Source organism: Halichoerus grypus, chromosome 1 (assembly GCF_964656455.1).
Source record: "Halichoerus grypus chromosome 1, mHalGry1.hap1.1, whole genome shotgun sequence".
In the NCBI taxonomy this organism is placed as follows: domain Eukaryota; kingdom Metazoa; phylum Chordata; class Mammalia; order Carnivora; family Phocidae; genus Halichoerus; species Halichoerus grypus.
Genome location: NC_135712.1, coordinates 209,812,760 through 209,836,961, shown reverse-complemented (window position 1 = coordinate 209,836,961; position 24,202 = coordinate 209,812,760). Strand labels below are relative to the sequence as shown.

Sequence of the window (24,202 nt, the reverse complement as noted above, 5' to 3'; positions counted from 1 at the left end):
AAAATCTACAAAACCTACAAGAAACTAACAGGAATATTCATATTAACCACAAGGTAATTGGGGCTTATTTGCTACAGAAATCCATGCTCAAACTCAGTAAATAAATGAAGGGATTGTCAGCCTTACCCAGAGATGCCAAGTTTCTATAGTTCTCCAGCATCACATCTCTGTACAGTTTTCTCTGACGTGAATTCAATAACGCCCATTCCTCCTGGGTGAAGTCCATGGCCACATCCTCAAAGGTTATTGAGTTCTAAAATATCAACACATTTGTCTCAATCAGCAACCAACCCCACCAACATTCGTGGGAAGAGAGTCATGGTGACTTCACTGGGGATGAAAGACTTCTTTCATAGTAATTTCAAGATCCTTCAGTCCTCTTCCCTCTCACTCCTAAAGGATCTCATTCAGTCTCCAGAATTTAAAGCATCTCTAACACACGATGAGATGTATCTCTCCACTTCTAGCCTGGAGTTTTTACAGTCTTACTCTTTCTAACTCCAGGATCCAACACAGACCTGAACACATTTCAAGAAAAATGCTTGCTGGGGCGCCTGGGTGGCTCAGTCGTTAAGCGTCTGCCTTCGGCTCAGGTCATGATCCCAGGGTCCTGGGATCGAGCCCCGCATCGGGCTCCCTGCTCCGCGGGAAGCCTGCTTCTCCCTCTCCCACTCCCCCTGCTTGTGTTCCCTCTCTCGCTGTGTCTCTCTCTGTCAAATAAATAAATAAAATCTTTAAAAAAAAAAATACTTGCTAAATAAATACATTCCCCCCACACACAGAATGACCATATATTTTATAACCTTTTACTTTCCCTAACATCACTAAGCAGAAAAGATGCCTGAAAAAATTTGTAGGTAGTAGAATAGTGGAGTGATTTTGTTGGAAATCCCTGAACCGCCATCAGGTCTAAAGATAAAAAATGGGTTGTAAGGCTCCTGTAAGAATTTAATAAAGGTAAACCTCACTGAAATGGAGCCAGTAGGCCAACAGGGGGGAGCTCTTGCCCCCTACCACCAGTGGTCCTTGCAGACCCAACAGGAAGAGACAGACCTTGCCAAGTCCTTACTTTATTTTTTTATTTTTTTTCAAAGGTCTAACTTTTATTTTATTTTTTTATTTCATTACATTATGTTAGTCACCACACGATACATCATTAGTTTTTGATGTAGTGATCCATGATCCATCATTTTCGTGTAACACCCAGTGCTCCATGCAATACGTGCCCTCCTTAATACCCATTACCGGGCTAACCCATCCCCCCACCCCCCTCCCCTCTAAAACCTTGTTTGTTTCTCAGAGTCCATAGTCTCTTATGGTTCATCTCTCCCTCCGATTTCCCTCCCTTCATTTTTCCCTTCCTTCTCCTAATGCCCTCCATGCTATTCCTTATGTTCCACAAATAAGTGAAACCATATGATATTGACTTTCTCTGCTTGAATTATTTCACTTAGCATAATCTCCTCCAGTCCCATCCATGTTGATGTAAAAGTTGGGTATTCATCCTTTCTGATGACTGAGTAATATTCCATTGTATATATGGACCACATCTTCTTTATCCATTCATTTGTTGAAGGGCATCTCGGCTCCTTCCACAGTTTGGCTATTGCAGACATTGCTGCTATGAACATTGGGGTGCATGTGGCCCTTCTTTTCACTTCATCTGTGTCTTTGGGGTAAATACCCAGAGTGCAATTGCTGGGTCATAGGGTAGCTCCATTTTTAATTTTTTGAGGCACCTCCACACTGTTTTCCAAAGTGGCTGTACCAACTTGCATTCCCACCAACAGTGTAAGAGGGTTCCCCTTTCTCCACAACCTCTCCAACATCTATTGTTTCTTGCCCTGTCCATTTTTGCCATTCTGACTGGTGTAAGGTGGTATCTCAAGACACATCTCCAAAGGCAAGGGAAACAAAAGATAAAATGAACTTTTGGGACTTCATCAAGATAAAAAGCTTCTGCACAGCAAAGGAAATGGTCAACAAAACGAAGAGGCAACCCATGGAACGGGAGAAGATATTTGCAAATGACACTACAGATAAAGGGCTGGTATCCAAGATCTATAAAGAACTTCTCAAACTCAACACCCAAAAAACAAATAATCAAGTCAAAAAATGGGCAGAAGATATGAACAGACACTTCTCTGAAGAAGACATACAAACGGCTAACAGACACGTGAAAAAATGTTCATCATCATTAGCCATCAGGGAAATTCAAATCAAAGCCAAGTCCTTACTTTACTAGCTACTACTTACTACCCCAGCAGGAGGAAGAAAGGTTTTCTCCTCCTTAGGCAACAGCCCAGGGAATGAGACACTGCCACAACGCAGCCGATGGAAAGCCACAATACACTGAATTCCCAATTTATTCAATCGACATTTTGTTAACAGCCTTCCAACTCCCTCCTTTCCTCTATAAAAGAGGTTCCTCTCCTTTGTTCTCCAGACTTGCCTGCAGTTTGGCTGTAGCTTGCTTGCCCCAAATTGCCATTCTCTGCTATTCCCGAATAAACCCATTTCTGCTGGTAAAATCACTGACAAGTTTTATTTTTAAGGTTAACACTCTGTGCACTGTTGGCAGGAAACACATTCACTCCAGGGCAGAAGTGTATTTTAGGAGAAATTACCCGTAATGCAGAGTGGATGTTTTCCACCTTTGTGTTCCTCTCATGGATACCAGCATGGTCTAGAACAAGCAGAGATAGAAGACAAGGTGACATGAGAGTCTAGGCACAGCCAGTATTATAACACCCACAAGCCTAGAAATTGCCCAATATCAATTGAGTCATCCATACATATACACACACCCATAAAGCATATCAGCCAGAGCAACCTGCCCTGCCCCCCCACCCCGAGCCAGAAAATAGTGCTTTGATACCCATGAGGAATGGATTTAGTCTCCATTTTCTTAGGCAGGGAAATTGAAACTCAGAATGGTAGAGTTGTGATCTTTCCCAACTTTATAAAACAAATGGATGGAATAATGAAGTGCCACCCCTAAATATTCTTCCCTCTCTCCCCACCATGCACAAATGCCTTTCCTCCAAAATCCCAAAGACCACTGACTCATACAGGAGCAAATTCTGGGGCTCCAAGGGTTTTGTAGAGTTCCACACGATCTCCTCTCATGTTAGCCTCTCCTTCCCAGTCCTCCTCCATGGCTACTCGGCTTTCTTCTTCGGTGCCCACTCTAAGGGAGAAAGGCCACTTAATTCTAATGAAGTGCATCTACCCTAGGAACTTACCAAATATAGCAGACAGATGTGTGGCTGCCATTTTGCAAGACTGTGAGTAAATATACCCAGGATGCTCCTCTTCTTGCTTCTCGATGCTCCTCTTCCTGCTTCTCTGGTCCACTGCAGGCAGTGCTCTGAATTGAAGAAACATTAACAAGAGAATTTGTAAGCTTTCTGTGTCTCCTTTGCACTGAGGACAATTCCATCATAGCCCATCTAGCATGTGTTCCTTTCAGATTCAAGCAGTCTTTGATCCTGGGTCTTTGGTTTTCTTGCCATGGACAACCTCAAAGCAATCTGATAGGTGTTCTTGATCTTCTTCATCCCTAATGCAAATCTACCATATTATCAAACCACTTTGCCCATCACTTATCAAAACTCCCATCTCCACTGCATTTCCCTGGTTTCTCATCTGCAATGGCACCAAGGCATAGACCTAACTCATTAAGTCATCGGCACCTGACTCCCACTGACTCTCTGCCTTGATTCAAGCTGATTCTATGTTCTAGGGTGTAAGCTAGCAAACATCCATGACTTTCACATCTCAGTCACATACCTTGAACTTCTCACCCTAGACTCTTGCCCTCTCCAAGACAAAAGTCGGACCACCCCGCTCTGAACACAGTAGCTATACTCCTACTCTATTCACTTTTTAATCTGTACTGCACCTGCTCTCTTCCCTCAAAGAGGCATCCAAGCTGTCCATCCTCCCATTATTTTGCTATTTATAATCCCTATTTCCTTGGCACTACATATAAAATGCCATGGCCCACTATTTCCATAATGTATTTTCCAAAACCTCAAATTCCTCTCTCCCTGGCCTATTATAACACCTGCTCTGGATATTTTCAGCCATCTGTCCATCCCACCTGGGTGATTCCTACCTAACCAGTTATATGGGAAGCACTAAAAATTTGAGGCCATTTGCTCTAAACAGGCCTTCAACGCTAAAGGAAAAGCCCCACAAGCAACTTAATCCCTTAGTTATCCAAAGCTCTTTTCACAATTTCTCCAGGACTTTGACTCTCACATGGTCTCAACTTTCCCTCTTCAACAACAAATGATCTTACACCTTACTTCACAAAGGAACAGTAACAATGATTAGGATTTTTTCAAAAAAAAAAAAAACTCTTTTGAGAAGGATTTTTCCTCTCCTTGCCACTAGTTTCAATGTAGTACGACACCATCAGTTTCTTTCTTCTTTCACTTTGCCAACAAGGAAGTGTCTTCCCTTTCTTTTTTTAAGATTTTATCTTTAAGTAATCTCTACAACCAATGGGGGGGCTCTAACTCAACCCTGAGATCAAGAGTCACATGCTCTTCCCACTGAGCCAGCCAGGTGCGCCTCTTCCTTCTTATCTAAAGCCAGGATCTCTCACTTTGCTATGGCAAGGTTTCCCAGCCTTGGCACTACTGACATTTGGGACTGGATACGTCTTTGTTATTATGGGGGCACCCACATGCTTTGCAGCATCTCTGGACTCTACCCAGTAGATGTCAGTAGTATCCTCACCAGCTGCAAAATTAAAACTGTCCCCAGGTCTTGCCAAGTACCCCCTAGGGGGCAAAATTAAGAACCACTGGTCTAATCCCTTCATATCTTCTCTTGGAAGGCATATACTCTCTATTATTATTCCTTGGTTCTTTTTTTCCATCACGACTATAAGCACAAAGAGTTAGGGGTCCCCAGAAAAAGTGAGACATAGCTTTCTTGACATAAAAAAAAAAAGTCATTTTAGGCCCCATTTTAGTCACCTTGTGATCTGCGCCTGACCAGGACTGCTTGCCCAAAGCACATTCTTGAGTTATCTTTGCTGGATTTAAATCCAGTTTGATCACTCAAACACCAGACAAACCAGACAAGCCTGAGAACTGATAGATGTTGCCCTTACCAGCCTGGTGACTTCCATCAACTAAGACCTGGACTCTGTCACCTTAAAATGACTTTTCCCAATTCCAGGCTGAATTCCCCACTGCACAAGCCCCTTCATGTATGTGTATGCACCCTTAGCTTAAAAGTTCCCCAGTTTTGTTGTTGGAGACAACGCCACTTTGGGAAATATCCCCCCGAGTTCTCCTTTATTTGTTGTAAGTAAAACCCTTCCTTTTCCTCTTCTTTGGCTTAATTGTGTCCATTAACTCAACACCTACCACAAGGTGAACCCAGTTTTGGGGGAACACCACCAGCTTCTACTTCACTGTACTCATACCTTTAATATTTAAACATAACATAAACATAATAAATCTCTCTCATATTGGAACAAATTTATGCCTCATGTCCCACTTATCCCTCTGGTTACTGCTCACTCTTCTTCACCACCAAACTTCTCAAGAGAGAAGTCTACCCTCACACTGTCCCTATTTCCTCACCTCCCTTAATATACTCCAACCAGGCTTCCAGCCCACCACCCCCCCTTCACCGTGCCAAGATTGCCAAGGATTTGAGAGAATTAACGAGAGTTAATCCAGTAAATGCACTTCTGTCTTTGACTGAGTTGGTCCCTCAGAGAAATTCTAGCGCTACTCTCTTAAGTTATTCTCTTCCCTGGGCTTTTGTGACATCTTACTGCTCTGGCTACTCTTTCACCTTGGCAAGCTCTCTCCCATTGCTCACTATCCTCCAGGATCAGTCTTGGCCCATATTTCCTGCCTCATTCTGTGCCTTCTCTATCTATACATTCCCTTGAACTTAATTTTCATCTCTATGCTGGTAACACCCAAGCTCCAGTTAGGATCTCAAATTTATGCTTAAGACCCATATCCTGGGGCGCCTAAGTGGCTCAGTCGGTTAAGTGTCTGCCTTCGGCTCAGGTCATGATCTCAGGGTCATGGGATCGAGCCCCGCATCGGGCTCCCTGCTCAGTGAGGAGAGCCTGCTTCTCCCTCTGCACCCTGCTCGTGCTCTCTCTCTCCCTCCGACAAATAAATAAATCTTTAAAAAACACCATATCCTGCTGCTTTTCAACTACTGTCATCTAAAATTTTCATAGATTCCTCTAATGAAACTTAAAAACTGAACTTATCTCTTCCAAAAAAACTGTTTTACTTCAAACATAAGGCATAGGAGCTCCCTGGCTATTCAAAATAGGCAGAAAGGATTATTGGTATCCCACCCTTCGTCCTACCCCACAGCTATAATTAATTGAAACAAGATTAACCATTTGACAAGGGTTTCTGGCCTCCTAGGGGCTGGAATCAAAACCTAACAGAATCCTTGATTCCTCTCCCTCAGGCCACAACAGCAATTGAAAATTTAAAATATAGGGCGCCTGGGTGGCTCAGTTGGTTAAGCGACTGCCTTCGGCTCAGGTCATGATCCTGGAGTCCCTGGATCGAGTCCCGCATCGGGCTCCCTGCTCGGCAGGGAGTCTGCTTCTCCCTCTGACCCTCCCCCCTCTCATGTGCTCTCTCTCATTCTCTCTCTCTCAAATAAATAAATAAAACCTTTAAAAAAAAGAAAATTTAAAATATAGGCACACTCTCTTCCCCACCCCCAGACGGCAGCCACAATCACTTGAAATCTAAAACTATTCCCTGATGGGATCCTCCACCCTACCACATAGCAGAAATTGGTTGAAATTCATACTAATCCAAACCATTTCTCTCTCTCTCTCTCAACACCCAAATCCTATCATTTAATGATGCTTTCTCCAGAGAAAAATCTCCCCAACTACTGAACTCTGCCCCCATCCCCTGCCTCACATGGATAATTCTTCCTGTTATTTTTTGGTCTCTTTGATGTCATTTTCTTGGAATCCCCTTTACCGTGAGCCCCACATCCAATATAAACCTAGTCTCCTTTTACTGCCTAAGAGCCGTTATTCTTCCTATGTAGCCTTCTTCACAATTTGTAATTATGTATTTCATTCTTTGCTTACTTACATTCTTTCTCTTCCCCTAGACTATAATGTTCAAAAGTACAAGAGTGGCCTTTTCTTAGTAACACTGTACCGTGTCACTGGAACATCTCTAGCCGCATCAAGTGCCCAGAATTCCAGGTAAAGAAATGAGTCTCCAAAGAATCCATTCCACCTTCCATCTGTCCCCGACATCCTCGCTCATTCCACTTTGAAACCAAGAGTCTGGGGGCGCCTGGGTGGCTCAGGTTAAGCGTCTGCCTTCAGCTCAGGTCATGATCTCAGGGTCCTGGGATGAGTCCTGCATTGAGCCTGCTTCTCCCTCTCCCTCTGCCGCTCCCCCTGCTTGTGCTCACGCACTCTTTCTCTCCCCCACAAATAAATAAATAAAATCCTTTTAAAAAAATGAAACCAAGGGCGCCTGGGTGGCTCAGTCGGTTAAGCGACTGCCTTCGGCTCAGGTCATGATCCTGGAGTCCCTGGATCGAGTCCCACATCGGGCTCCCTGCTCGGCAGGGAGTCTGCTTCTCCCTCTGACCCTCCCCCCTCTCATGTGCTGTCTCTCTCATTCTCTCTCTCTCAAATAAATAAATAAAATCTTTAAAAAAAAAAAAATGAAACCAAGAGTCTAGAGTGCCATCATCCATTCCTAAACCCTACTACTAATCCTTAATCTTGTCTCCATTCTCTCAAGCTTGTCCTTCCTGCCCTCCATCCTCACTATGCAGCTAGCTCTTCTAAGCCAAACACCAATCCATCTGTGGGCCACCCCAACTCACAATGGCTTCCCACCAGCCTTAGAATCAAATCCTTATCTAGGTTCACAATCTTATCATCCAGCTCACCTTCCTCCTCTCTTGCTTTGTTTTCAGCCCTGTCCTCTCTTGCTCAGTTCCCAGAACACTCTGAGCTCTTCGCTGCCCCGGGGTTCTGCAATGGGCAGGGCCATCCTGCTAAAATGCTCTCCCCATGCCTGGCCCCACCACAGCCCAGCTAATTGCCTAGCTGGACCCTAGTGTGGTGCCTAAATGGGGTGTCTTGATCAGATGGGGGCCCCGCAAATATGGGGGATGATCGGGCAGAAGCCGATGGCATGGATGGTGAAAGGATTCACCAGACGCAGAACAAAGGAGATAGAAGCTTATTGAATACACTGCAAGGCAGCAGCAGGAGGGCAGCAGAGGAGAGACTGTCTGCAATGAGGCAGTGGGTGGGGGCTGTTTTTAAAGGAGGAAGATGGGGCACCTGGGTGGCTCAACCGGTTGAGCATCCAACTCTTGATTTCAGCTCATGTCATGGTCTCAGGGTCCTGAGATCGAGCCCCACATCTGGCTCTGTGCTCAGTTCTAACTCTGCTTCAGCTTCTCTCTCTCCCTCTCCCTCTGCCCCTCCTTTCTCTCTCTCTCTCTCTCTCTCTGAAAAAAATCTTTGTGGGGCACCTGGGTGGCTCAGTCGGTTAAGCATCTGCCTTCAGCTCAGGTCATGATCCCGGGAGTCCCACACAGGGCTCCCTGCTCAGTGGGGAGCCTGCTTCTCTCTCTCTCTCTGCCCCTCCCCCCACTCATGCTTTTTCTCTCTCTCTCAAGTAAATAAGTAAAATCTTAAAAAGAGCAAACATTCTGTAAATTAAAAATTCTCTTACAAAGTGAAGGGTAGAGGGGAACCCCTGCCATAATTACTCACCAAGACACAGAGAAATCCGTAGGTCAGCAAGGTAAGAGTTTGAGCCGGGAGGATATTCACATATTTCTGAGCTACAGCATGCTTTTGGTCTGGAGAAAAACACAAGGTCACTGACTTTTATCTAGTAATGCGATTGAAAGGACAAAAGGATTAAAAGACACACCCTGGTCTCCTCAATTAGACTTACATAGTGCACTTTGTATCAGATTATTGATAACCCAAAATACGCCCTGATGACCTTAATTCCACTTACTTGGTATTTCCTAATATCCAGAAAGAAAAAGGACTCAGAAATCTCAATAGGGTGATTCACTGCCTATTAAAGTCTAAATTGCAGCATCTATTTGCAGGGTATTTTATAATTCATTCATTCATTCATTCATTCATTCACTGAATAAATATTTATTGGTGCCTATTATGTACCATGCACGATTCTAAATATCAGGAATGTAGAAGAAACAACACACAATTATACAGAAAAATCAAGTAAGTGAGAAAGGTTGCACAGATGACAAATGCTAGAAAAGAAGTAAATGGTAAAGGGATAGTGAGTGATTGGTGTGGGTGAAGACAGGATCTCTTTTTTTCCCTAATTAGCAGCTGTGGGTTTTTGGTGTTTTTTAATAAGGGACACTTGATGCAACACAGGCACCCTTTGAGGACCTTCCAGCTGAGACCTTGACAAGACTGATCAAATTTTGTGCTTGACATAATTTAGGCTAAATTGACTGAGACAGCTGGGCCCTAAATTTTATGTGACCTTCCCCCACTATAACTTGTTTGCGCCACATCAGGTCCAGATTCCCACCCCTCCCCTACATGCCTGCAACACGTGAACATTCCTGCCTCATCTTTCCTGTTAGTGCAATATTCAGTGCAGGCTGTTGAGTTTCAAGACACATCCCTCTTTCCCTCCCCCAGCTACCAGCCTCTGCATATTAAAGCTTTATTCACCCACCCCTCCCCTGTTCTGCCATACACTTTGCAGATCTTCCTGTTGCAAGAGTCCCCCTTAAGAAAGTTTTCCCTTACTAATTTTGAAGTGCCCTTTAAAAAGAAATTTACCAACATGAATTACAGGCGCCAACTATTGGAATACCTGGGAGAAGACATTTCCAAAGAGAAATGCCAGTACCGAGGTTTCCAGGCATGAACAAGGTCGGAGAGTTGGCAGAAGAGAGACTCGCTCTCCGTGGGGAGCCAAGTCCCCTCTGCCCAGCTGACCACTCAGTCTCCTTCCAACTCTGCCTTCAATGACTGCCCATTAGTGGAGTGAAATCATGGTGGGAGAATTTACACTACAGAAACCTGCCAGTACCACAAATCAGAACTTTTTACCAACTTCCGAGCAAACCATTGCCCCTAGTCCCTGGTCTCTTCATTTCTATTATGGGTATAATAATGGCACCTACCTCACAGGTTGAGACAATTTCTTGGCTCATACCAGTGATACTTAATCAGCTCTTATTTGGGTCATGGTGAGCAAAAACTGAAAAGTCCTTGTTCTCTTGGAGTTGTAGCTTACAGCACGAAGAGGGCTTTATTTGAACAATGGCCAGAATCCTGCATCTCGATACGGTTGTAGATGAGTGCCATCAATGACTGGCCATGGTGCAGGAGAGCCCCAAATCCAGAACCCTTGCCCAGGACCAGAGTCAGAGCAGACCTACTTGAGCAGATGCTGCTAAGGCAAAACTCCGGAAGCTGTAGAGATGCAATCATTAGTGTTTCCAAAATAGAATGCAGAGAGCATTTTAAATACTACATATTTTAGTACATATAAGAAAATATATTGCCAACACACACACACAAAAACATTTGCTTAGAAAAAAAAAATTGCTTAGGATTGTGGTGAGTCAAACTTTGCCAATTAAGAGTTGCTTTCAAGTCAATGAGAGTATTGGCAACAACCATGAAGACAATCAGGAATGACTGGGGTTTGGCAAACGGCCCCCTGGAGGGGCGCCTGGGTGGCTCAGTCGTTAAGCGTCTGCCTTCGGCTCAGGTCATGATCCCAGGGTCCTGGGATTGAGCCCCTCGCCAGGCTTCCAGCTCAGCGGGGAGTCTGCTTCTCCCTCTCCCTCTGCCCCTCCCCCGATTTGTGCACACGTGCTCTCTCTCTCTCTCTCTCAAATAAAATCTTTAAGAGAGAGAGAGAGAACAATTTGGCTAATGAGGAGCTTTGGAAATGAGGCCTCTAGGGACAGAAAAAATGTAAATAGACTGCCTGTCCCCTATCAACACAATCTCACACCTACCAGACCAGGAAGAAAGGCACTGTGTCACTTCTTAGAGAATGTGTCTTGTCCAGAAACTCCACACAAGACCATCTCCTTGAAATTCGCAAAGACCAATTTGTCTTCAACATCCACATCCTGGGGAGAAACTCAACACCTGTGGCCTTCTGTGGGACCATCCTGGAGATACAGAAATCCCTTGTAAGTTCTGGAGAAAAGGGGTAATTTACTATTATTATTATTATTATTATTATTATTCCCATGTAGGGGTAGTCCTAGGTTAATTAAGTAGGAAGTCTAAACAGTGGTTCTCAGAATGTCCCCAGACCAGCAGTCTGGGCTGGGTTCATATGTGTACAACATGGACAGTCGCAGAGAACCCCACTCTTGGTTTAATGCTTTGCTGTCACGGTCTTGAAATTTTTGAACTGGGGGTCCCATGCTTTCATTTTGCCCCAGGACCTGAAAGTGATGCAGCTGGTTTCGCCTGAAGTATCATGCCCTGGGGTGTTCTTTGAAATACACTTTCTCAGTCCTCACCTAGACATGCTGAAACTCTGGGGTGGCACCCAGCAAACCAGTTTTTAAGAAACCCTTCAGGTGAGTCTAATGCACGGTCAGATTGAGAATAGCTGTCTAAAGGCACTCCCGATTTTTCATTAACTACTTGGCATATTTCCAAGTCCCCTGGCCCTAGATTCACAATTGCTCCTGACTTTGCTGACACCTTTTTCTCACCTAAGTTTGCAAGGACTGATTCCCTACTCAAATGAATCAGTACTTTCTAAACTTCTCTAGGGATTCTGGGCTGCTCTGATGTATCACTTTATTTCCCAGGTAGAACAGGAGGGGACCTCTCTGCTCTATCCTCACCTTGCTAGTTTTAAATCTAATCCTTTGAGGGAAGCTCTGAAATTCAAGGGAAGGAGACCAGTCTCCCCAGTCGACTTGCCCCTTAATGTAATCAAGGCTCCTAGTAGAATTTTCAAAATGGTCTTCTTCCCTCACAACTCATGGGTGTCGCCCCATAGCTGTTCTCTCTCTCCTCCTCCTCCTCCTTTATCTTCCTGTCCTTTTCCCCTACACTCTCCAATACATGCCACTCAAAGTGAGGAATCATGTCAGGATCTTCTCAAGTTCCAGTGATAGTAAGATAAATAATATGAGCAAATGAATAGGCATTCTGCCGTGTGCTTTGCTTTTTCTTTCTCATGCGCATTCCTGGAATGTAGATACTATATTCTCATTTCTATTACCCACATAAGAAACAAAAGCTCTGGGGCACCTGGGTGGCTCAGTTGGTTAAGCGACTGCCTGGAGTCCCAGGATCAAGTTCCACATCGGGCTCCCTGCTCAGCGGGAAGTCTGCTTCTCCCTCTGACCCTCCCCCCTCTCATGTGCTCTCTCTCTCTCTCTCAAATAAATAAAAAATAAAAAAGAAAAAAAGAAACAAAAGCTCTGGGCGTCTGGGTGGCTCAGTCGGTTAAGCATCTGTTTTTGGCTCAGGTCATGATCCCAGGGTCCTAGGATTGAGTCCCGCGTCGGGCTCCTTGCTCAGCGGGGAACCTGCTTCTCCCTCTGCCTGCTGTTCCCCCTGCTTGTCCTTTCTTTCTGTGTCTCTGACAAATAAATAAATAAAATCTTAAAAAAAAAAAAGCTCAAGCGTGTTCATGGATTTTCTTCATTGGCTTTGATTGGATTGAATCCAACAGATGGGCTCATTCTATACCATGCTTTAGAAACTTCTACAGCTACAGTTTTCCAAGTGTGGGCCCCCACTCCACCCAGCTGTATCAGCATTACCTGGGAATTTGTTAGAAATGCAAATACTAAGACCCCACCCCAGACCTAGTCAACTGGAAATTCTTGGGTAGGAAACAGAGATCTGTGTGGGTTTTTTTTTAATTGAAGTATAGTCAACCTACAATATTACATTGGTTTCAGGTGTATGACATAGTGATTTGACAATTATATACATTAAAAAATGCTCACCATGGTAAGTACAGTCACCATCTTTCACCATGCAAAGCTATTACAATATTATTGACTATAATCCCTATGCTGTACTTCTCATCCTTGTGACTTCTTTTATAAATGGAAGTTCATACTTTGTAATCCCCTTTGCCTATTTCTTTTTTTTTTAATATTTATTTATTTAGAGAGAGTGCATGCGAGTGTGGGGAGGCGCAGAGGGAGGGGGAGAGAGAGAATCTCAAGCCGACTCCCTGCTGAGTGCAGAGCCTGACTCGGGCTCAATCCATGACCCTGAGATCATAACCTGAGCCAAAACCAAGAGTTGGATGCTTAACTGACTGCACCACCCATGCACTCCTCCCCTTTGCCTATTTCATCCATCTGCCGGGGTTGTGTTCCCCAAGAATATCCATGAAGTGTGAGAAATGAGGGGCAATTGATTTCTCAAAGCACCATGAAGGACAGGAGCATAATAAAGCAAATCAGAAAAACTTTCTTCAACATTTTTTATTAATTTATTTTTAATCATAGTAATTTAATTAATTATTTAATCATAGTAATAATATACATGACATAAAAGGTACCATTTTAACCATTTTTCAGTGTCCAATTCAGTAGTATTAAGTACATCCACATTGTTGTACAGCCGTCCCCATCATCCATTTCCAGAAGTTCTTTTAACTTGCAAAACTGAAACTCTGTCCCCCTTAAACACTAACTCTCCATCCCCTTCTCCCAGCCCCATCACCCATAATTCCACTTTCTGTCTCTATAAATGTGACTCCTCTGGGGACCTCATAGAGGTGGAATCATATAGTATTTATCTTTTTGAGACTGGCTTATTTCACTTAACATAATGTCCTCAAGGTTCATCCATGTTGTAGCAGGTATCAGAATGTCATCCCTTTCCAACCCCGAATAGTATTTAATATTCCATTGTATAGATACACCACATTTTGTTTATCCATTCACTTGTCAGTGGACACTTGGATTGCTCCCATATTTTGGCTATTGTGAATAATGCTCCTATGAACATGGGTGAACAAATATATCTTTGAGACCCTCATTTCAATTCTTTTGAGGATATACTCAGATGAGGAATTGCTGAATCATATGGCAATTCTATTTTTAATATTTTTTATGAAACCCTTCAACATTTTAACACAGAAGAATTATAAAGATTCTTTCTCTTTTGTGAATTTTAAAATTTTCCAAATGTATAACCTCCATTCATGTTTCTGCAATAGTGACTATTGAGAAAGGTAACAATCTGTGTGTCAGGAAATCGAGGGGAAAGGGAATATCCTAAAACAAGCTCAACATTTTCTCTTCCATAAAGACTACTACATTGCTCCTTGGCCTTTGGCTTATAAATCAGAATAGTAACAACAGCAATAATTATAGCCAATATGTCTAGAGTATTCACTATGTCCCTAGCACTGAGACCTTTTCTTGTTTAATGCATATAGCATCTTACTCATTTGAAGGACATAAATGTCCTTTGAACTGTGCTCGACTTCTCTCTTTCATGAGTAAACTAATGTCCTCCCACCCTTGCTTTATAAACCATCCTGTGGGTTGCGATTCTATCATGTGGTCAGGATGTCAGCATTGGCTGGTTCAACAGTTCTCTCCCCCACTTAGGCCAGTATGAGCGCCGAGGGAAAAAAATGCTCACTTACCTGCTTTGTTCTCTCAAGACTCCATGTATTCCATCCTCCCTCCACTTCTGCTATGAATATGTATCCTTCCTAAGATAGTTTGGTTTTGGTTAAAGCAGGAAATGATACATTTTTATCAATAATGTATTTGCATACCAGCTCCTAGAATTTTTCACTTTTCAAGATTTCTTGACTCAACCATGATGTGGAGTGTCACTTTTATGAGGTGGCAATTGCTGAGAGTACATCATCTCATATGTAATTATTACAGGGGCCAGATAATGAAGGGACTTGAATGCCACTGAGGACTTGGTAGTTTCATGGGTAGAATGCCATTGAAGTATCCTACAAGGATGTACTGGACCTTTGCTGGCACCCGTGGGAAGACTGCTCTGTAAAGATGCACAAAATCAATGCACTAAAGAGTACTTGGAAGGTGGGGGATAATTACAAAACCATTGCTATTTGGACATATCCTAGAGGGTGGCTATTAAGAAAAAATTGGTCAAAAAAATAATGCTATATGGGCACCTGGTGGAGCATGCAACCTTTGCTCTTGGGTTTGTGGGTTTGAACCCCACATTGGGAGTAGAGATCACTTAAAAATAAAATCTTTTTTGGGGCGCCTGGGTGGCTCAGTTGGTTAAGTGACTGCCTTTGGCTCAGGTCATGATCCTGGAGTCCCGGGATCGAGTCCCACATCGGGCTCCCTGCTCATCAGGGAATCTGCTTCTCCCTCTGACCCTCCCCACTCTCATGCTCTCTCTATCTCATTCTCTCTCTCAAATAAATAAATAAATTCTTTAAAAAAAAATAATAAAATAAAATAAAATCTTTTTTAAAAAAAGAAATATGCTATAAAATCACTTTCTCAGTTTCTAGACATGGCCCATATATCTGGCTCTAAGCTTACTAGCAGAAAAAGAAGAAAGAAAGAAAGAAAGAAAGAAAGAAAGAAAGAAAGAAAGAAAGAAAGAAAGAAAGAAAGGAAGGAAGAAAGAAAAAGGAAGGAAGGAAGGAAGAAAGGAAGGAAGGAAGGAAGGAAGAGAGAAAGAGAGAAAGAAAGAAAGAGAAGGAGGGGCACCTGGGTGGCTCAGTCTGTTAAGCGTCTGCCTTCGGCTCAGGTCATGATCCCAGGGTCCTGGGATCGAGCCCCGCATCGGACTCCCTGCTCAGTGGGAAGCCTGCTTCTCCCTCTCCCACTCCCCTTGCTTGTGTTCCCTCTCTCGCTGTCTCTTTCTCTGTCAAATTAATAAAAATAAAATCTTAAAAAAAAAAAAAAAAAAAAAAAAAAAAAAAGAAAGAAGAAAGAAAGAAAAAGAAAGAAAGAAAGAAGAAAGAAAAGAAGAAAGAAAGAAAGAAAGAAAGAGAGAAAGAAAGAAAGAAAGAAAGAGGGGCGCCTGGGTGGCTCAGTTGGTTAAGCGACTGCCTTGGGCTCAGGTCATGATCCTGGAGTCCCGGGATCGAGTCCAGCATCGGACTCCCTGCTCAGCAGGGAGTCTGCTTCTCCCTCTGATCCTCCCCCCTCTCATGTTCTCTCTCTCTGTCTCATTCTCTCTCTCAAATAAATAAATAAAATCTTTAAAAAAAAAAAGAAAGAAAGAAAGAAAGAGAAAGAAAAAGAGAGAGGAAGAGAGAGAGGAAGGAAGGAAGAGACAGAGGGAGAAAAGGGAAAAGAAAGAAATGTGATTATTAGAGAAAATAACCAGTTGTTCATAAAAAGCATTAGCTGTTCTTGTTTTAAGGAACAGACAAGAATTTTCCCTCTGGATGTGACATTTCTTCAACAGACACAAGAGAGAGACTCATTCAACCTTTTCTTAGAATGTCTCTCATTCACTGTAGGCTGATGACAAATGACAAATCACAAGTCCAGCAAAAGCAATTCCTTTGAAACACAGGTCCTAATAGAATGATTTGATGTAATTGTAAGATACAGAATATTTCAAGAAATGGGTTAATAGTGTTATTTCTCACACGGAGGCAGTAGAGAATGTCAGATTATAATTTCCAGGATTACCTGAGATTTGCAATTATGAGCAGACCCAGTACAGAGTTAATTACACAATTAAAATTTTCTGAGAAAGTAAAGTCATCTAACAAAGTTTAATAGTTTGAAGAAACTACTAGAATTTAACCCTAGATTTTAAATGGCATGTAGGCATGATAGTTCCTATAAATAAATAAATAAATAAATAAATAAATAAATAAATACAGCACTTTTTTCATTCTTAATTTTAGCATTAGAAAAATGGGTGATACATAGAAGTCACTCAAAATTTACTTGGAGTAAAGGAATCTGATGGGAAGAATTGTGTAAATATTACAAGATTTTAAAGCAATAGATAAAAGACTTCTTTCCAACAAGGGATGTCTGTGTGTCTGTTTCACTGTAACTAACTCATGTCTCTAACTCAGCAGACACATCAACAACATGGAATCCGAAAACCAGACAGCAGTATCAGAATTCACCCTCCTGGGTCTCTCGGAGGATCCAGAATGGCTGCCTCTTCTCTTTGGGCTGTTCCTGACCATGTACCTGGTCACCATGCTGGGGAACCTGCTCATCATCCTGGCAGTCGGGTCTGACTCCCACCTCCACACCCCCATGTACTTCTTCCTCTCCAACCTGTCCCTGTAGACATCTGTTTCAGCGCCACTATAGTCCCCAAGATGCTGGTGAACATCCAGACAGAGAGCAAAGCCATCACCTATGCGGGCTGCCTTGCTCAGGTATATTTTTTCATGGTTTTTCTATGTATGGACAATTTCCTGCTAAGGGTGATGGCTTATGACCACTATGTGGCCATCTGCCATCCTCTGTATTACGTGGTCATCATGAACCCCCGCCTCTGTGGCCTGCTGCTTCTTCTCTCCTTGCTCATTAGAACGCCCTGTTCCAGTCTGATGGGGTTGCAACCGTCCTTCTGCACAGACTTGAAAATCTCCCACTTCTTCTGTGAGCTTGCTCAGATCCTCAAACTTGCCTGTTCTGATACTCTTATCAATAACATTCTGGTGTATTTAGTGACCAGCCTGCTGGGGGTTGGTCCACTCTCAAGGAGAATTTTCTCTTACATTCGAATTGTCTCCTCCATCCTGAGAATCCCATCAACTGGTGGAAAGTTCAAAGCCTTTTCCACCTGTGGGTCTCACCTGTCCGTTGTTTTCTTATTCTATGGGACTTATGTTGGAGTCTACCTTAGTTCTTCAGCTTCCCTTTCCTCCAGGAGGAGAGCAGTAGCCTCAGTGATGTACACGGTGGTCACTCCCATGATGAACCCCTTCATCTACAGCCTGAGGAACAGGGACATGAAGTGAGCCTTGAGGAAACTCATCTCTGGAACATCTTCCTTTTCAGGATTCTGTCGTCTGCCTTGGGTATAGGCTTCTGCAATGACTGAAAGGGAATGAAATACTGGGTATGCTAGAAATCCTGACTCCTCCCTAATTCAAGTCTAAGAAAGTGGTTAATCATGGCTTTCAAGTCAAATAGCTTTTGTATTAAGTCCTACTGTCCTGTGTTTTAGTACCTGTCATTCATTAACTAACTTAACTCTGAGTTCACTTCAACATCTATAAAATGGGCAGAGTAATATTACACTTGATTATTAAATCAATGCTATCTTAGGTTTGAAGCTAAATTTCTGTACTAAGCAGGCTCTATGGAGGGAGCAGTGTTTTTAAGCAGAACTTACTTTCTGGGGTGTGTTCTGTGTGCTCTCTGAGAGTGGCATGGGGAGAATATTTTTGTAGATGGAAGGCTGGCTTTTGTCTCTGTGGAAAAATATTTGGTCTTTGTCCCCAGCTCCTGGCACAGAACTCCTTGGAATCTCCTGAGTGATAAGAGTATCCTACCATACCTTGGTATGCTAATGAGACAACTCTTAGCTCAGGGACTCCTAGATAGCTTCAGGGCTAGTTGCCAGAGAGACCAAGCAGTGATTAGAAAATGGGAACTTTTAGCCCTGCCCCAACCCCCCATCCTCCAGGTGTTGGAGGTTGAACCAATCACCAATGACCAATGATTCAATCAATCCAACCTATGTAATGAAACCTCCATTAAAAAAAAACTAAAAAGACAGGGTTCAGAGAGCTTCGGGGTTGGTGAACAAGAACACATCCATGTTCCAGGAGGGTGGAGCAGCCCAGACTCCCCAGGGACAGCAGCTCCTGTGCTCAGGACCCTTCTGGACCTGGCCCTACATACCTCTTCAACTAGCTGTTCATTCTTATCCTTTGTTTAAAAAGGGGGGGGGGGCAGTAATCTAGTAAGTAACCTGTTTTCCTGAATTCTGTGAGCTGCTCTAGAAAATTCATTGAAGCTGAGGAGAGGGCCAAGGGAACCCCTCTGATTTATAGCCAGTCAGTCAGAAGCATAGGAGACAATCTGGACTTGCAATTGGTTTCTGAAGTGGGACAGGGGCAGTCTTGTGGGACTGAACCCTTAACCTGTGGGATCTGACACTATATCCAGGTAGATAGTATCAGAACTAAGTTGAATTGCAGGACACCCAGCTGGTAGCCAGAAAATGTGAGAATCATTTAGTGTGAGGGAACACACAGAAGCACATTTGGAGGCCAGAGGTATCAGAAATAGTTTTAAATGTTGTGTGAGGTTAAAGGAGAGATGCACAGGGGGAAGTGAGATTTTCTTTAGACCCACAAAGCCTAAAATATTTACTATATGGCCCATTATAGAAAAAGTTCGCTTCCTGCCCTTTTCTAGTTCTCAGGCCCTTGTTTCTGAATTTTTATAACTGAAATTCGACAACCTCCATATAAAAATCCTACAAGTTTGGGGCGCCTGGGTGGCTCAGTCATTAAGCATCTGCCTTCGGCTCAGGTCATGATCCCAGCGTCCTGGGATCCAGCCCCACATCGGGCTCCCTGCTCCTCCGGAAGCCTGCTTCTCCCTCCCCCACTCCCCCTGCTTATGTTCCCTCTCTCGCTGTGTCTCTCTCTCTGTCAAATAAATAAATAAAATTAAAAAAAAAAAATCCTACAAGTTTGAGCTGCTGTGTTTCAAATGCAAGTTAACAAACACATAGATAATGATCAGTAACTCCAAGGAAAATCAAGATGCACTTCAAAGTCCTCAGATCCTGTTTGTTTTCTGCATCTCAGAAGAAGTATAGGTTTTCTGACACGGTTGCCCAGCATGTAAAGCCCTGGTTCTCCAAGGAGAGACGGGCAGTGATATGGGAGTGGCCTGAACATTGGGGGGTGTTTAGCTGCATCCTCACTTCCACCACTAGATGCCAGTAGCACCCCACCCAAACTCAGCTATGACATCCGATCATTCTTCACTGAGAACCCCTGCTCAAAAAAAAAAAGAAAAAATTAATTGAAGACAGGTAAGGCATCTGAGAGAAAACCAGTTATTTACGTCCATGGTTCAAACAGGAGAATGACAATATTCAACTTCACCTTTGCTGCCAGAAAACCCAAAGGAGAGGGAGAGGAAGAAGCAGACTCTCCACTGAGCGAGGAACCCAACATGGGGCTCGATCCCAGGACCCCAAGGTCATGACCTGAGCTGAAGGTAGACACTCAACCGAGCCACCCAGGCACCCCATGGGAGAGATTTGAGCAGAGGACTGATATCATCCAATTTAAGCTTTCAAAGGATTGCTCTGATGGTTGGGTTCAGTATGGATAAGGGCTTCTTATCCACAGGCAGACCAGACAGGAGATATTACAATCTGGTAGAGTTGAAGGAGGCTTGAACCAAAAAGATAGTAGTGTAGATGGTGAGAACTGGGCTGATTCTGGATATATTTTTTAAGTAGACCATCGATATTTGCTGAGGTTTGGGGTGTGAGAGAAAGAAAGGAGTCAAGAAGGACTCAAAAGTTTTTTGACTTGAATTGTTTGTTAAGAGTTGCCATTTTCGGGCGCCTGGATGGCTCAGTTGTTAAGCGTCTGCCTTCGGCTCAGGTCATGGTCCCAGGGTCCTGGGATCAAGCCCCCGCATCGGGCTCCCTGCTCAGTGGGAAGCCTGCTTCTCCCTCTCCCACTCCCCTTGCTTGTGTTCCCTCTCTCGCTGTCTCTCTCTCTGTCAAATAAATAAATAAAATCTTTTTTTAAAAAAAAGAGTTGCCATTTTCTGAGATGAGGAAATTGTGGAGCTTAGGGGCTGGGAGTGGAGTTAGTTAAAATTTTTTAGTGAACTATAGTATACATATAACTGGATGAGTTTTCACAAACTGGTCACACCCACGTTATCAGCATCCATCCAGATCAAGAACTAGAACTCTATCAGCATCCAGGAAGCCCTCTGTTTCCCTAGCAGTCAAGGTCTCCCAGCCCCCTGGGTCCCTGGGTAATCACTGTCTGATATCTAACAGTACACATTGCTTGTTTTGTACTTTGTGTATCAGGGAAATACACTATGTCCTCATTTATGTCTGGCTTTTTTACCCAACTCATTATGTTTGTGATAGTCATCCAGAATGTTACATATAGTGACACTCTGTTCATTAGTGGTGTGTGAATATGTTACAATTTATTCATTCTTCTGTTAATGGGCACTTGTATAGTTTCCAAATTTTGGCCACTAATAACAATGCTGCTGTGAATATTTTTGCACCTGTCTTTTGTTGAGAAGTGGAATTTCTAGGTTATAGGATATGCATTTGTACAGCTGTAGTAGATTCCACTAGTTTTCCAATATGACTAGACCAAATTGCCCTCCCATCAGCAACGTGAGTTCTACTTCTTCCATATCCTCACTAACGCTTAGTATTTTCAGTCTTCTTATACCCATTCTGTTGAGGGAGTGGTGGTATCTCATTGCGGCAACCTACTTAGCACTTCCCTAACAAAGTCAAGAATCTTTTCCTACATTTATTGGCCATTCGGATATCCTGTTTTGTGATGTGTCCAGATTTTTTTTTTGCCTATTTTTAAATTGAGTTGACTTTTTCTTGTCAATTTGTAAAAGTTCTTTACATAGTCTACATACCAATTATTTTGTAGATCTATGTTTTTCTTCCACTTCATGGGTTGCTTTTTCACTATCAATGATGTCTTTTTTTTTTTTAAGTAGGTTCCATGTGGAGCCCAATGTGGGGCTTGAACTCACAACCCTGAGATCAAGACCTGAGCTAAGATCCAGAGTCAGACACTAAACCGACTGAGCCACCCAGGCACCCCAATGATTCTTTTTTATGTTCACCCAATCATGTCTTTTGATGAGCAGTTTTTAATTTTTTTTTTTTGAGCCGTTCTTAATTTTAATGCATTCCAGTTTATCAAATCTTTCTTTCCTTTGCCTCCTATTTAAGAAATATCTGCCTATTCCAAGATATGAAGTCACATTTTTCTCTATATTTTTTGTTTTACCTCTCACATTTATTTCTGCATTCGTTCTAGAATGATTTTGATTTTTATGTGTAGTATGAGAATGGATACAGCTTTACTGAAAAGATGGTCCCTTGCCCCACTGCAGTCATTGCCATCATACATTAGGTGGCGCTGTTCTCTTGCATCGTTCAGGTTTTTCTCTTGCATCAGTCCCAAAGGAGGGGTTGAATGCTATTTACGCAAAGTTCAAAAACCAGGAAAATTCTCCTATGATGTGTAGGAGAGGGTGAAAAAATCTTCCCTTCTACCCTTCTAGGTTCTTGGTTGGGGTTCTGTAACAAAAGGCAGATTAACAAGAGAAAACATGCAAATGTATTTAAGTTTTACTTGGCACCGGACCCTTTATAAGGAAACGAAAACACAAAGTTGTTAACCTAGATATTTTTATGCTAGGTTTGATGAAGAGTAGAAAGTAGTGGGAAAATGTGATAGGACAATGGGATATGAGTTTAAGTGTAGTAAACTGAGGGAAATTTAGCAATTCCTTTCATTTGGATTCCTCTCTGTGTCCCTCCACCTTCAGAGATAAGGATGCTTCTTTCCTTTGGGTATAGAAAGGACATCTATCACATGAGCATCTTACGGCCTGCTTCAGGGGAAGGTAAGAGTCCTTCCTGAACCTGCCATTTCTCAAATTCCTTCAACTTAACATATTCAATATGCTAAGGTGCCATATTTTAGGGCAGCTGTATTCTGAACCCTGCCAGATGTTAAAATAATTCATAACAAGGTTTTTCTTGGAGGATGAGGGGTTGTAGTGACCAGGAGAACCATGAAAGAGGCTTCCGGGTTCCTGGTAATTTTCTTTTTAAAAAACCTGGGTAGCAAAAAAATTAAAAAGTAAAAAATAAATAAAAACAAAATAAAAAACAAAAAAACTGAGTAGCGATTGCATGGGCATGTACCCTTTGTGGACATTTTGATGATTTGTGCATAGATGCGTTCACTTTTAAAATTTATTCACAGACTCTCTGCATGTTTGTTATATTTCAACAAACAATTTTAAAAATAAATATATAAAAGTCCACTTTATCTCTTTCCAGCTTCTCTAGGCAGTGTGAATGACTGACTAAAAGCCATTTACAGAAATAGGGGGATGCTTACCAGTATAAACTCATCAATTGTGAAGACTAATAAAAGGAAATCTCATCAGAATGGAGTCTGGAAGGTGAGGAACCAGGGAGTGGGGGGGGGGGGGGTTGGTTGCTCTCATCACTACCACTGGTTGCCAATTGCAGACCAAACTGGAAGACAGGCACCTTGCAAGTTGATACCACTTTACTACCCCAGCAAGAGGATGAAATGTTTTTGCCTCTCTTGGCAACAGCCCAGCCAATGAGAGACTGTCACCATTCAGCCAATGAAAAGCCACTATACTTCAATCTACCAGTTTATTCCAACGGACTTTTTGTTTATGACAGCCTTCTCAACTTCTGCTTTCTTTTATCAAAGAGCATTCGTCTCCTTTGTTCTGTGGACTCCTTAGCTTGCTTGTCCTGGGTTGCAATTCTCTGCTATTCCCACATAAATCTTTTTATTTATTTATTTTGCTGGCAAAATAACTGGCAGTTTCATTTTTAAGGTTAACATAATATTTTATCTCTCTACAATAAGCATATCTTTATATAGAAATACAATGTGCATGAAGTTTTTCCAACCTTCAGAGTACTATTCTCCTTAACAGCTTCCCACTGAGGAGTATTGCAGAATTTTCCTACTCTTAATTTTGAAGAGTTAACTGAGTGATATTTTTCCCTTTCATTCATTCCACCAATTAAACCTTGTGAGTTTACTGGGATTCAGCATTGATTACACAAACTCTGATCCTGACACAGCATTGTTTACTAATTTTAAATACTCAATTTCTGTTTTTATGCCCCCCAGGTCCTGCCTGAGTCCTAACTCAATCTTTTCCCTCTTTTCCTCCTCTGTACTGGCTCCAGATCTTTAAGATGTGACCCTTTCCCCTCTCTGGAGTTTCCCCAATCTTGACCCCAAGCACCCACTGCCCTAGGTCTTTCCATTTTTGCTCACCTCTCTGCAGTGGGCTTGTTCTGTCCCTTCTTGTCCCTGTAAAGAGTAATCAGAATTACTTACTTTTCCCGTTTGAGTCTCACAAGAACTGAGGAGGCAGCTCATTTATACAAAAGGGACAGGCTATAAGCAACATATTGAAGTTGCCTGTC

General features: G+C 42.7%; 1 pseudogene; it reads left to right on the top strand.

The window, feature by feature from the left end:
- The first annotated feature begins 17,082 nt into the window (after positions 1–17,082).
- LOC118553250 (olfactory receptor 7G3-like) lies at positions 17,083–18,035 on the top strand (annotated as a pseudogene).
- Positions 18,036–24,202: the final 6,167 nt, after the last annotated feature.